We start from the raw sequence: 10,989 nt of genomic DNA, 5'->3' as shown, positions 1-10,989 counted from the left end.
CTGAAAATTGGCACTGGATTGGAGATGATCCATGATCTGGATGAATGGGAGAGTAGTCTTGTAGAGCCCAATGGTCTACTCCTGCTGTGATTTCATATGTTCTTATATTTGTGTAATAAAAAGGTTAAATTCCATCTTTCACCCTGCCTAGGGGTGTAAGATTATTTTTAGCTGCAGTTGACCTTAGCAGATTTTGCAGAAATTAATGCCAGTTATTTCCTTCTACTGTATTGGCTGTCAAGAATTATTGTGCATTTGAAATTAATTTAACTTTAAGGAAGAAAGCAACGTTGACGATAATGAATGTTTAGGAAACACCAGACTTTAAATAAATTAAAACAATTAGAGTTTCTAGTTAGGCATGGAGATGCATTGAAATGACAGGATCAGCAAATAAAACAACAGAACAGTTTGTGGATTACAAGATAATTTGTAAGAAGCAAGGCTCTTGAGACAAGTTGTATCTTTAGCCCAAAACAATGCAGTAAACCAGCACAACAGAAGCAATGGAAAAGTTGCTCACCAAGGGCTATGCAATCAACCAGTGAAAGGAAAAGAGACTAAAATGTAATCAAGTGTCAAAGAACAGAGAGAGATAAGGATGACAGCAGCACTGATGTTATATTGATAATGGTACTCATTACCAAAACAAAGTAAACCAAATAGTAAATTCCACTGTCTGCCATTCCAACTCCAGAGGCTGCTGACAAAGATACTCTGTGGCTCTGCATTAATCCAGCACACCTGGATGGTGCTGGACTAATGGATATTCTGCACTATTGGAAAGACAATGAAAGGCATGTCAACCACTCTCGTGTTTGAATGGCCAGTTCTTCTAAATCACATTTTTTTTGGATATTGCATAGGTAAATTATAACATTTCCTGTCAAAGTAAACGAAGGAATGGGGCTTCCGTGTGTTTAAGGGAATGTGGTCTCTGGGGCCCCAGTATGTTAAGGCAGGGGTCCCCAACCTTTTTCGCACTGCGGACGGCGGTGGGGGGGGGGGTGCTGTGGTGGTGGTGGTGGTAGGGTTGTCGACGGACAAGAGTAGCAGTCAAATACGTTGTGTTTACCCAGAAAGACTACCATGACCATGAAGCCTTGCGCAGGCACCAGTGCGCATGTGTCACTTGCGCCTGCATGTACGATTTCTTTCTACAAATCGTTTTTGGCGATTCTGTTCGGGGGGTGTTAATCACAACCAGAATATCAGTGGTAAGTGGCTAATACACTCAATTTCCTTTCTAAAAGGGTTTATCTAACGAATTTAATATTAAACACACAGCGCATATTTTCCTCGCATGAACATAGTGATAAGTCAATTATCAGGGGAGCTTGAAGTATTGAACAAACTTCCAGTAGAAGTGGTAGAGGCAGGTTCAATATTATCATTTAAAGAAAAATTGGATAGGTATATGGACAGGAAAGAAATGGAGGGTTATGGGCTGAGTGCAGATCGGTGGGACTAGGTGAGAGTAGCGTTCGGCACGGATTAGAAGGGCAGAGATGGCCTGTTTCTGTGCTGTAATTGTTATATGGTTATATAAGTCAATAGCATTATAACATTTTAAGTAACGTTTGGGTATTAAACACACAGCACATATTTTCCCCGTATGAACATATAAAATCATTGCAACACACCAATATCACTGAATCAGTGGGAGCCCTGGGCTTGTTTTCCTGCAACAAGACGGTCCCATCGAGGGGTGATGGGAGACAGCGATACTCGAAGGGTGTTCCTTATGTCCAGTCTATTCCGCAATTTAGTTTTCATTGCATTCATTGCAGAGATATCTTGCAAATGGAAGCAACGTTTTCAGTGCTTTCGTGGTTGTCTCGGGATATTTAGCCTTGACTTTGATCCAGAATGCCGGCAGAGATGTTATGTCAAACATATTTTTCATCTCGCCGTCATTTGCAAGCTCAAGGAGTTGATCTTCTTCCCGCGCTAACATGGATGACGCGCGGGTAATGACCTCACATGCGTAATGGCTCAACAGTGGCCGTGACGGGATGAGAAAAGGTGCAGCTGACTCCTATCGCCAAATCATATCGCTTCCTCGCGGCCCGGTAGCGCATGCTTTGCGACCCGCTACCAGTCCGCAGCCCAGTGGTTGGGGACCGCTGTGTTAAGGGAACCGTGAAGCTGTGCGCCCAATGTGTTGAAGGGAGTGTGAGAACTGCAGCTCTTGTGTGCTAAAATGAATGTAGGAACGGAACTCTCCCTCCTTATATTAAAGGGTGCTAAACAGAGAGCACAGCGGACAGCGATTCCACGGCGCCCTACACATGCAGCAACTGTGGCAGAGCCTGCTGTTCCAGGATCGACCTCAATAGCCACAGTCGACGCTGCTCGACAAATCAGTGACTACCAGAGGCGCAGTACACATGGTCAACCACGACCGATGGAGACAACACATGTGTCTGTGAGTGCCTGTGTGTTAAACAGGGTATAGGAACCGGGGCCCAGTGTGTTAAAGAGAGTGCAGGAACCAGGGGTTGGAGCAATAAAGGAATGTGGGGTGTGTTAAATAGAGTGTGGCAATCAGTAGATTGTGAGACAGATCCCGAATTATTGTGTTTTTGAGATATCTGGACAGCATATTATCAGAGTCTGGTTGTGCACAGTAATATTCCTTGCTCACTAAAGTCACTGGCTTTTTTAAAATGAACTTGTTCCTTGAACATAGCTAACATTGGCCAAGACATTATTTATTCTCCTTCCATCACTCTGCCCTGTAATTGGTAGTTTACAAGAACATTTCAGGAGGTAGTTAAACGCCAAACCACATTCATGTGTTTGGAATCACAGAGATATCCAGGATTTTCAAAATTACTTATTTGTGCTCTAAAACTTAAATCCACATCAAAGAATTGGAATTGCTGTCTTTGGATCAAAAGATTAGGCCTCTGGATGTTAAACCAATAATCTAACAACTGTGCTCCCAGACCTTAAATACTTGCCCAATAATTAGACAGTATTTACATTCAGTAATGTCACTGTCTTTCCAAAATTCAACTGGCTGTGAACAGAATCCCCATCTCAATGAAGACCTGGATTGATGCACCAAGCTATAAATCATCACAAATAATCAGAATCAGAATCAGGTTTATTAACTCCGGCAAGTGTGGTGAAATTTGTTAACTTAGCAGCTGCAGTACAGTTCATTAAATGATAATATAGAAATAAAAAATAAATAAATCAATTATAGTAGGTATATACATGTATATTAAATAGATTAAAAATAATGCAAAAACAGAAATAATATACATTTAAAAAGTGAGGTAGTGTTCATGGGTTCAATGTCCATTCAGGAATTGTATGGCAGAGGGACAGAAGCTGTTCCTGAATCACTGAGTGTGTACCTCCAGGCTTCTGTTCCTCCTTCCTGATGGTGGCAATGAGAAGAAGGCACATCCTGGGTGATGGGGGTCATTAATAATGACACTGCCTTTTTGAGGCACCGCCCCTTGAAGAAATCATGAATACTATAAAGGTTTGTATCCAAGATAGAGCTGGCTAATTTTATAACTTTCTGCAGCTTCTTTCAGTCCTGTGCATTAGTGCCGCAATACCAGACAGTGATGAAACCTGCCAGAATGCTCTCCGTGGTACATCTATAGAAGTGTTCAAGTGTTTTAGGTGACAAACCAAATCTTTTCAAACTCCTGATGAAATGTAGCCACTGTCTTGCCTTCTTGCATCAAAATATTGGGACCGGGTTAGATCCTGAAACACCTGGACACCCAGGAACTTGAAATTGGTCACTCTCTCCACTTCTGATCCCCTTATGAGGATTGGGTCATGTTCCCTCGTCTTACTCTTCCTGAAGTCCATGATCAGCTCCTTCGTCTTACTGACACTGAGAGCAAGATTGTTGCTGTGACACCACTCAACCAGCTGGTATATCTCACTCGTATGCCCTCTCATCTCCATCTGAGGTTCTACCAACAATGGTCAGCAAATTTATAGCAATTTGAGTTATAACTAGCCACCCAGTCATGGGTAAAGAGCGATTAGAGCAGTGAGCTAAGCACACATCCCTGAGATATACTAGTGCTGGTCATCAGCAAGGAGGAGTTATTATCACCAAAGGGGGTTTCATTTCAGTATTGATTCCAAAAAAAGAGCAAATATGAATCCCAAATATCAATATAGAACACTGGAATTGTGTGGACTGTTCTTTTGTCCTCTTGCAGTCAGGCTTACATACCCATTGACAGAGCATGTCATGATTTTTATTGAGACCAAACAACAATGCCCATTAATTGGAATCATGGCTGATGACACATAAGAACATAAGAGAAAGACTAGGCCATGTGGCCTTCATGACCATTCTACTTTTGATTATGTCCATTCATCTCCCTCAGTACCATTTTCCAGCAAAATAATCAATGATTGTATTGATTTATGCTTTAGCTAAACATAAAGACTGACCTTCCAGAGCTCTCTGTAGTACAGAATTACAAAGGTCAGCATTCTCAGAGTAAAGAAATTTCTCCTCATCTCCAACCTAAACAGCCTACTCCTCATTCTCAGACTGTGCTCTCTGTTCCTAGGCTCCTCAGCCAAGGAAACATCATCTCTGCACTTAGGCTGTCACCTTCCAGCAGTGAAGGAGAAACACAACAGTGAAGACAAGAGCAGGCACCAAGTTGTGAAGAGCATAGACGGGTTGCAGGGATGCAGAAATCAGGGTGCTGGTATTTGAATAGATCAGAGTAGCTTACAGTCCTTCCTGGCCAGTTGCTGAGAATTGTGACAGTTCTGCACGCTGCAGCTTTACACTACTTGACAATAAACTGGACTGGTCAAAGAACACTGAGTCTGTCTACAAGAAGGGTCAGAGCCATCTCTATTTCCTGAGGAGACTGAGGTCCTTTAACATCTATCGGACGACGCTGAGGATGTTCTACGAGTCTGTGATGGCCAGTGTGATCATGTTTGCTGTTGTGTGCTGGGGCAGCAGGCTGAGGGTAGCAGACCAACAGAATAAACAAATTCATCCGTAAGGCCAATGATATTGTGGGGATGGAAATGGACTCTCTGATGGTGGTGTCTGAAAAGAGGATGCTGTCTAAGTTGCATGCCATCTTGGTCAATGTCTCCCATCCACTACATAATGGACTGGTTGGGCACAGGAGTACATTCAGCCAGAGACTCATTCCACTGAGATGCAACACAGAGCATCATAGGAAGTCATTCCTGCCTGTGGCCATCAAACTTTACAACTCTTCCCTTGGAGGGTCAGACGCCCTGAGCCAATAGACTGGTCCTGGACTTATTTCCTGGCATAATTTACATATTACTATTTAATTGTTTATGGTTTTATTACTATTTAATTATTTATGGTGCAACTGTAATGAAAACCAATTTCCCCCGGGATCAATAAAGTATGACTATGACTATGAAGCACTAGCAGTTAATCTGGCCAACCAAGTGCCAGTCTTAATGGGCAATGTGGAGAACTCCAACCCTGATATCACCTAAAACACTCAAAAACTTCTACAGATGTACCGTAGAGAGCATTCAGATTGGCTGCATAACCGTCTGGTATGCGGGAGACTACTGCACAGGATCAAAAGAAACTACAGAAAGCTGTAAAATTAGCTCCATCATGAGTTCCAGCTTCCATAGTATCCAAGACACCTTTAAGGAGCGGTGCTTCAGAAAGGACGCGTCCATCATCAAGGATTCCCACCACCCAGAATGTGACCTCCTCTCATTGTTACCATCAGGAAGGAGGTACAGAAACCTGATGGCACACACTCAGTAATTCAGGAACAGCTTCTTCCCCTCTGTCATTCTATTGAAAATAGGTATTGAACCTACCATGGACACTACTTTTTTATGACTGTTTTTGTATTACATATTTCAATTTAGCTATTTAATATACATATTTATATTTACTGTAATTCATTTCCTTCTATATCTATCATGTACTGCTTTGTGCTACTGCCACTAAGTTAACAAATTTCATGAGATATGCCAGTGATATTAAGTTGATTCTGATTTTGATACCACACTTAATAAAATTGCCAAGGAAGCAACAACTTGATTAGGCATGCTTGAAAGTGAAACATAAACATCGGTGAAGGGTCTCGGCCTGAAAACTTGACTGTTTATTCCTTTCCATGGATGCTGCCTGACCTGCTGAGTTCCTCCAGCATTTTGTGTGCGTTATGTACATTGAGGAGCTTTGTGGAGAACATTAAACAAAACATGAGCTGAAAAATTTCTCCACTGGAAATAACTAAGATTTTAATATAGAAGATATTTGCAATGGCTAATCTAACAGGCATGTTCCCTTAATGAACAAGAGTCATTGGCTCATCCAGGGTGAACATCAGAGAACAGAAGAACAAACTAGGTAACTATTATATTCATAAAGTTCGAAATCACAGTTGTTGGTGGTGCTTCCTTTGCAAATATTTTATGTGCTGATATGAAGTTTCTCTCTCTTTGCTTTTGAATGTTGGCAAAACATATTAGGGTTGATCCCCATTGGTGTTTATACTGCAAGAACATATAGTAATTAGGCATCTTGGGTTAGAGTAATACGTATTTTATTCCAAACATTTTTCAAATATAAGGATACAACCTGTACACTGCCACTGTGAAATAGTCATGGATCAGAAATTTGAGTACAGACAATAGTTCTGGTAATTCCTTGAGTCTAAGAGTGCAATAATATACTGTATGTATACCCCATGTAGACGAACTTTTCCCGGAAATGTTTTCAATGTATTCTTTCTGTAAACACTCAGCCAAGGTTGGTTTTAAAGAGATGCATTAGCATCTCTCCATTCCCAGTGTGGCGCCAGGTTAGACAGGTGTCAGCTTTCACCCATTTGTTCATTAATGTCATTTTTTTGATCAGTTAGATCCAAAGGGCAGGACAATTATGCAGTTACTAGATTCACTGCTTCACGTCTTCAGTGGCCTGTTTCAAGCCTGACCTCAGGAGCTGTGTCAGTGTGGAGTTTTTATGTTTTCCCTGTGACAGTCAGGTGCTCCAGTTTCCCCCCACATTCTAAAGATGTTCAGGGTGGGAGGATAATTACCCACAATAACTTGCCCCTAGTGAATAGATGAACAGTGGAATCTTAGAATATGGTGAGAATAAAATAAGATTCATGTAGGAATTTTGTAAAATGGTTGATGGTCATCATGGACGATGGGCTGAAGGGCCTATTCATGTACTGTATGATTCTATAACAATAGCTCTCTGACATTCAATTTTAGTAAGAATCCATAAAGAAATGAAGCCTCACTAAAAAATGTCATTTCTGTCTTTCAGCATTGTTGAATGTAGCAGAAACCATCTTGCAACTATTATTGTTAGATCTGGTCATGTTCTTTGCTTGAAATGAGCAATTTATGGCATTACTGTGTCCAGTGGCCTCCTGGCTGTCTGCAAAGTATGTCACCCGAGCGGCTGGTGATTTGGAGTGATGTCAAGGATAGTGAAGGAGGTAGGGATATTTCTGCTCTCCAAACACCAAACAGTAACACTTCATACTTCCCTCTCTCCAGGTTTCTCTGCTGGTTTCTTTGAAAAGCTTAGTAAACTGTGTTCGAAAAACATTCATGCTTACCAAGTAGACTGCTAAAATTTATGTTGCATGGCAGAACCCTTATTAGTATATATAAATTATTCTCTCACCTGAGTCATATGGAGCAATTAACCACCAGGAGAACTAGAAGGTCAGGAACATTTTGTGATAATGCTGTGTTTATTCCTTGTCCAGATTTTACAACCAATGGCCAGTGGTACCTATCATTTTCTGATGATAATGTGATTGATTTCAATACACGCGCACCCTCCCGCCCCCGTCCAACAGATCTACCCAGTATACTTAACCACATCTGTGGAAGTTTGATTACTAAATGCAGTGAAATTATCACTGCCAGAAATTCAACAGAAGTGAATAAAGTCTGTTAACACCCTCTTAACTGCTGAAGAACTTTGCAAACATTTTATTAGAAGGATGATATAAAATAATATGTGAAAAAAATAAAATAGATGTTTCTATTTATTTAAAACTACTTGTAGTATCTGTAATGTTGTTGTTGTCACTATTTACTTATTCAGAAGACATACTAAAGACAACAGAGTAAGAGAACCTTAGAGATTTACAGTACAAAAACAGGCCCTTTGGTACAAGCTCGTGTTAACCATCAACCATCAATTTACATTAACCTTACACTAATGTTGAGGGTTCTGCTTGAGTTGATTACCTGGCTTTCTTCTGGGATTATGCTGTGCCTGTGTGTCCATTGAGAAGGGGGATATGGTATTCACAGGTATACTGGGGGTCTTCTGGAATTGCTGGGTCCCAGGGGCTCCAGTGCATCTATCTATCTTTCAGTGTAAATGCCAGAGAAAGACTGGATAAATTGTTCCCTTTTTTAAGCTGAGGGCACAACTGCAAACACAGTGTCAGAAAATTCACTCCCAGGGGCTGCATTTTCTTTGGAAGTATGTGTTGCATATTCCAATTAATTTATTTTTTCCTCATCCACATTATTTTTTTATAAAGAAATGACAAAAAAGAATTGTTAGTTTGCTACCCTAACACCAATACAGTATCTGGATTTCCAACTCCTGTCAGTCATATGCTATTTAATGTGTTGTCGTATTCTACTCCATCTGCCCCTAAAATTCATCCTGGAGGAAGGATATAATAGGGTGACAATGTTACACAATACGATTAATACTACTGACCAGGGTTTTTACAGCTTTTCACCTTATCTTACTTGGGATGGCAGTGAATTCCATTTGACATTAGCTACAAAATTAAGTTGTTAAGATGAAATAAGGAAGTAAGAAAGGGATAGACTATGTAAGGAAGCAAATAACTGGCAAATAGTGCATAACACAGGAAAACAAAAAAAATGATTTTATAAAACAACAAAAATAATCATCATATTATCTAAACAGAGGTTGCAGAGGCATCTGGCTGGACTCCTGATAGGCTACTGGAGGTACAGAATATGTTATTGTCTGTTGATGGAGGAATTCAATTGAATTGAAAAACTCACTTGAATTCCATAAGACCATAAGATATAGGAGTAGAATTAGGCTATTTGGCCCACTGTGTCTTCTCCTCCATTTCATCATGGCCGATTCAATTTTTCCCTCAGCCCCAATCTCCTACCTTCCCCTGACCAGTCAAGAATCTATCAATATCTGCCTAAAATAAACATAAAGGCTTGGCCTCCACAGCTGCCTGTGGCAAAGAATTGCACAGATTCACCCCTCTCTGGCTGAAGAAATTCCTCCTCATCTCTGTTCTAAAAGGATGCTTTCTATTCTGAGGCTGTGTCTTCTGGTCTTAGACTCTCACACCATAGGAAACATTCTCTCCGCATCCACTCTATCAAGGCCTTTCAGCATTCAATAGGTTTCAATGAGGTCTCCCCTCATTCTTCTGAATTCTGGTGAATACAGTCCTGAAGCCATCAAACGCTCTTCATATGACAAGCCATTTAATCCTGGAATCATTTTTCTGAACCTCCTTTGAAACCTCTCCAGTTTCAGAACACCTTTCCAAAGATAAGGGGCTCAAACCTGCTCACAATACTCCAAGTGAGGCCCCATCTTTTCCTTATAAGGTTTCAGCATAACATTTCAGCAAAATCTGCCATGCTGTTGGTATTTCATTTTAGCAGGTCTGTAAAAGCATTGAGTTCTGCTTTTCGAATGTTCGGTTTTGGTGAAAAGATAAGCCACAATGATGTTCAACCTCGGAATGTTGCAGCAGCCAGTCAGGATTTTGGAACTGGAAGAAAGTACGAGAGAGCGGGACAGACAGAAATTTGAGACAGTGCGGTTCCGTTTTCTTCTGGTGGGAGTTGTGGAGGGGACGGGAGTGAAGATGCCTGAAGCTGGCGTGGGAAGGAGTGTCCCCTTGCACAAAGTGCTTTGCACAGATGGATCTCTCCAAGGAGGAAGGGACATTATTCCCGAGAGAGCAAAAGTTGTTTTGAGATGGATTTTGAGAGACGGTTGGAATGTGGTGTGTGTTTTCATGCGGACTGTGGGTCCAACACGTCATTTAAAGATGACTCCAGTATGAATTCCAGCTTTATTAGATTAGATTATGAAGACACGTAGCCCTCTTTTATTGTCATTTAGTAATGCATGAATTAAGAAATAATACATTATTTCCTCTGGTGTGATATCACAAAACACAAAGGCAAACCAAGACTGAAAAAACTGACAAAACCACATAATTATAACATATAGTTACAAACAGTGCAACAATACCATAACTTGATGAAGAAGTCCCTGAGCACAGTAAAGTTCAAAGTCTCTCAAATGTCCCGTACCTCATGCAGACGGGAGAAGGAAGAACAACTCTCCCTGCCATGGTGACCACAATCCAACTCTAGAGTCATCCAAAAACTTTGAGCTCTGATCAGCTGTCCGACACCGAGTACTAATAATTCGACCTCCTTCTCGGTCATCAAAAGCAGGCAAGTCCAGGGATTTTGAGGCCTACCCTCTGAAAGATTCCGGACCACACAGTAATGACAGCAGCAAACAGGCATTTCAGAAATTTCTCCAGATGTTCCTCTGTGCTTTCATGTCCATTCTCCATCAAATCAGAATTATCCACGGCCCCTATTTAACAGATACGATATCATTTTTCACCGGAGGGCTGTGCACGCGCAGGCGCGCCGCCATCTCCTCCTCCCGCACATTATGACTGAAATGGCCTCTTTTATCGTTTTTCTTTATTTCCTACTAACTGTTCGATAAAGCTGAAACTTGTAAATGTAGTTTCTTTATAACATTATACAGTGTACGATTTGTTATTTCTTGCTGACTTGACAATTGCGTATGGGCAGTATTTACGCAGCATTCACTCAAATCGAAGTTTCTTTAATCGGAACATTAAAGGAACATTAATGAAGTTCCTGTTTGCTTGACCCCCAAATAATACTGACCCTAGACACCCATTGTTTATGAAAGGTGGC

General features: G+C 41.0%; 1 long non-coding RNA gene across 1 annotated transcript in view; it reads left to right on the top strand.

Annotated features, from left to right (window-relative positions):
- Positions 1-1,144: 1,144 nt before the first annotated feature.
- LOC140210012 (uncharacterized) overlaps positions 1,145-10,989 on the top strand; it is a 54,297-nt gene continuing 44,452 nt past the window's right edge. Inside the window, exon 1 of the long non-coding RNA XR_011889125.1 lies at positions 1,145-1,217. This is a non-coding gene — a long non-coding RNA (uncharacterized lncRNA). The remainder of the gene's footprint in view (positions 1,218-10,989) is intronic.

Source organism: Mobula birostris, chromosome 2, assembly GCF_030028105.1.
Source record: "Mobula birostris isolate sMobBir1 chromosome 2, sMobBir1.hap1, whole genome shotgun sequence".
NCBI classification, from domain to species: Eukaryota; Metazoa; Chordata; class Chondrichthyes; order Myliobatiformes; family Myliobatidae; genus Mobula; species Mobula birostris.
The sequence above is the reverse complement of the archived record's forward strand: the minus strand, read 5'-3'. Positions and strand labels throughout refer to the sequence as shown.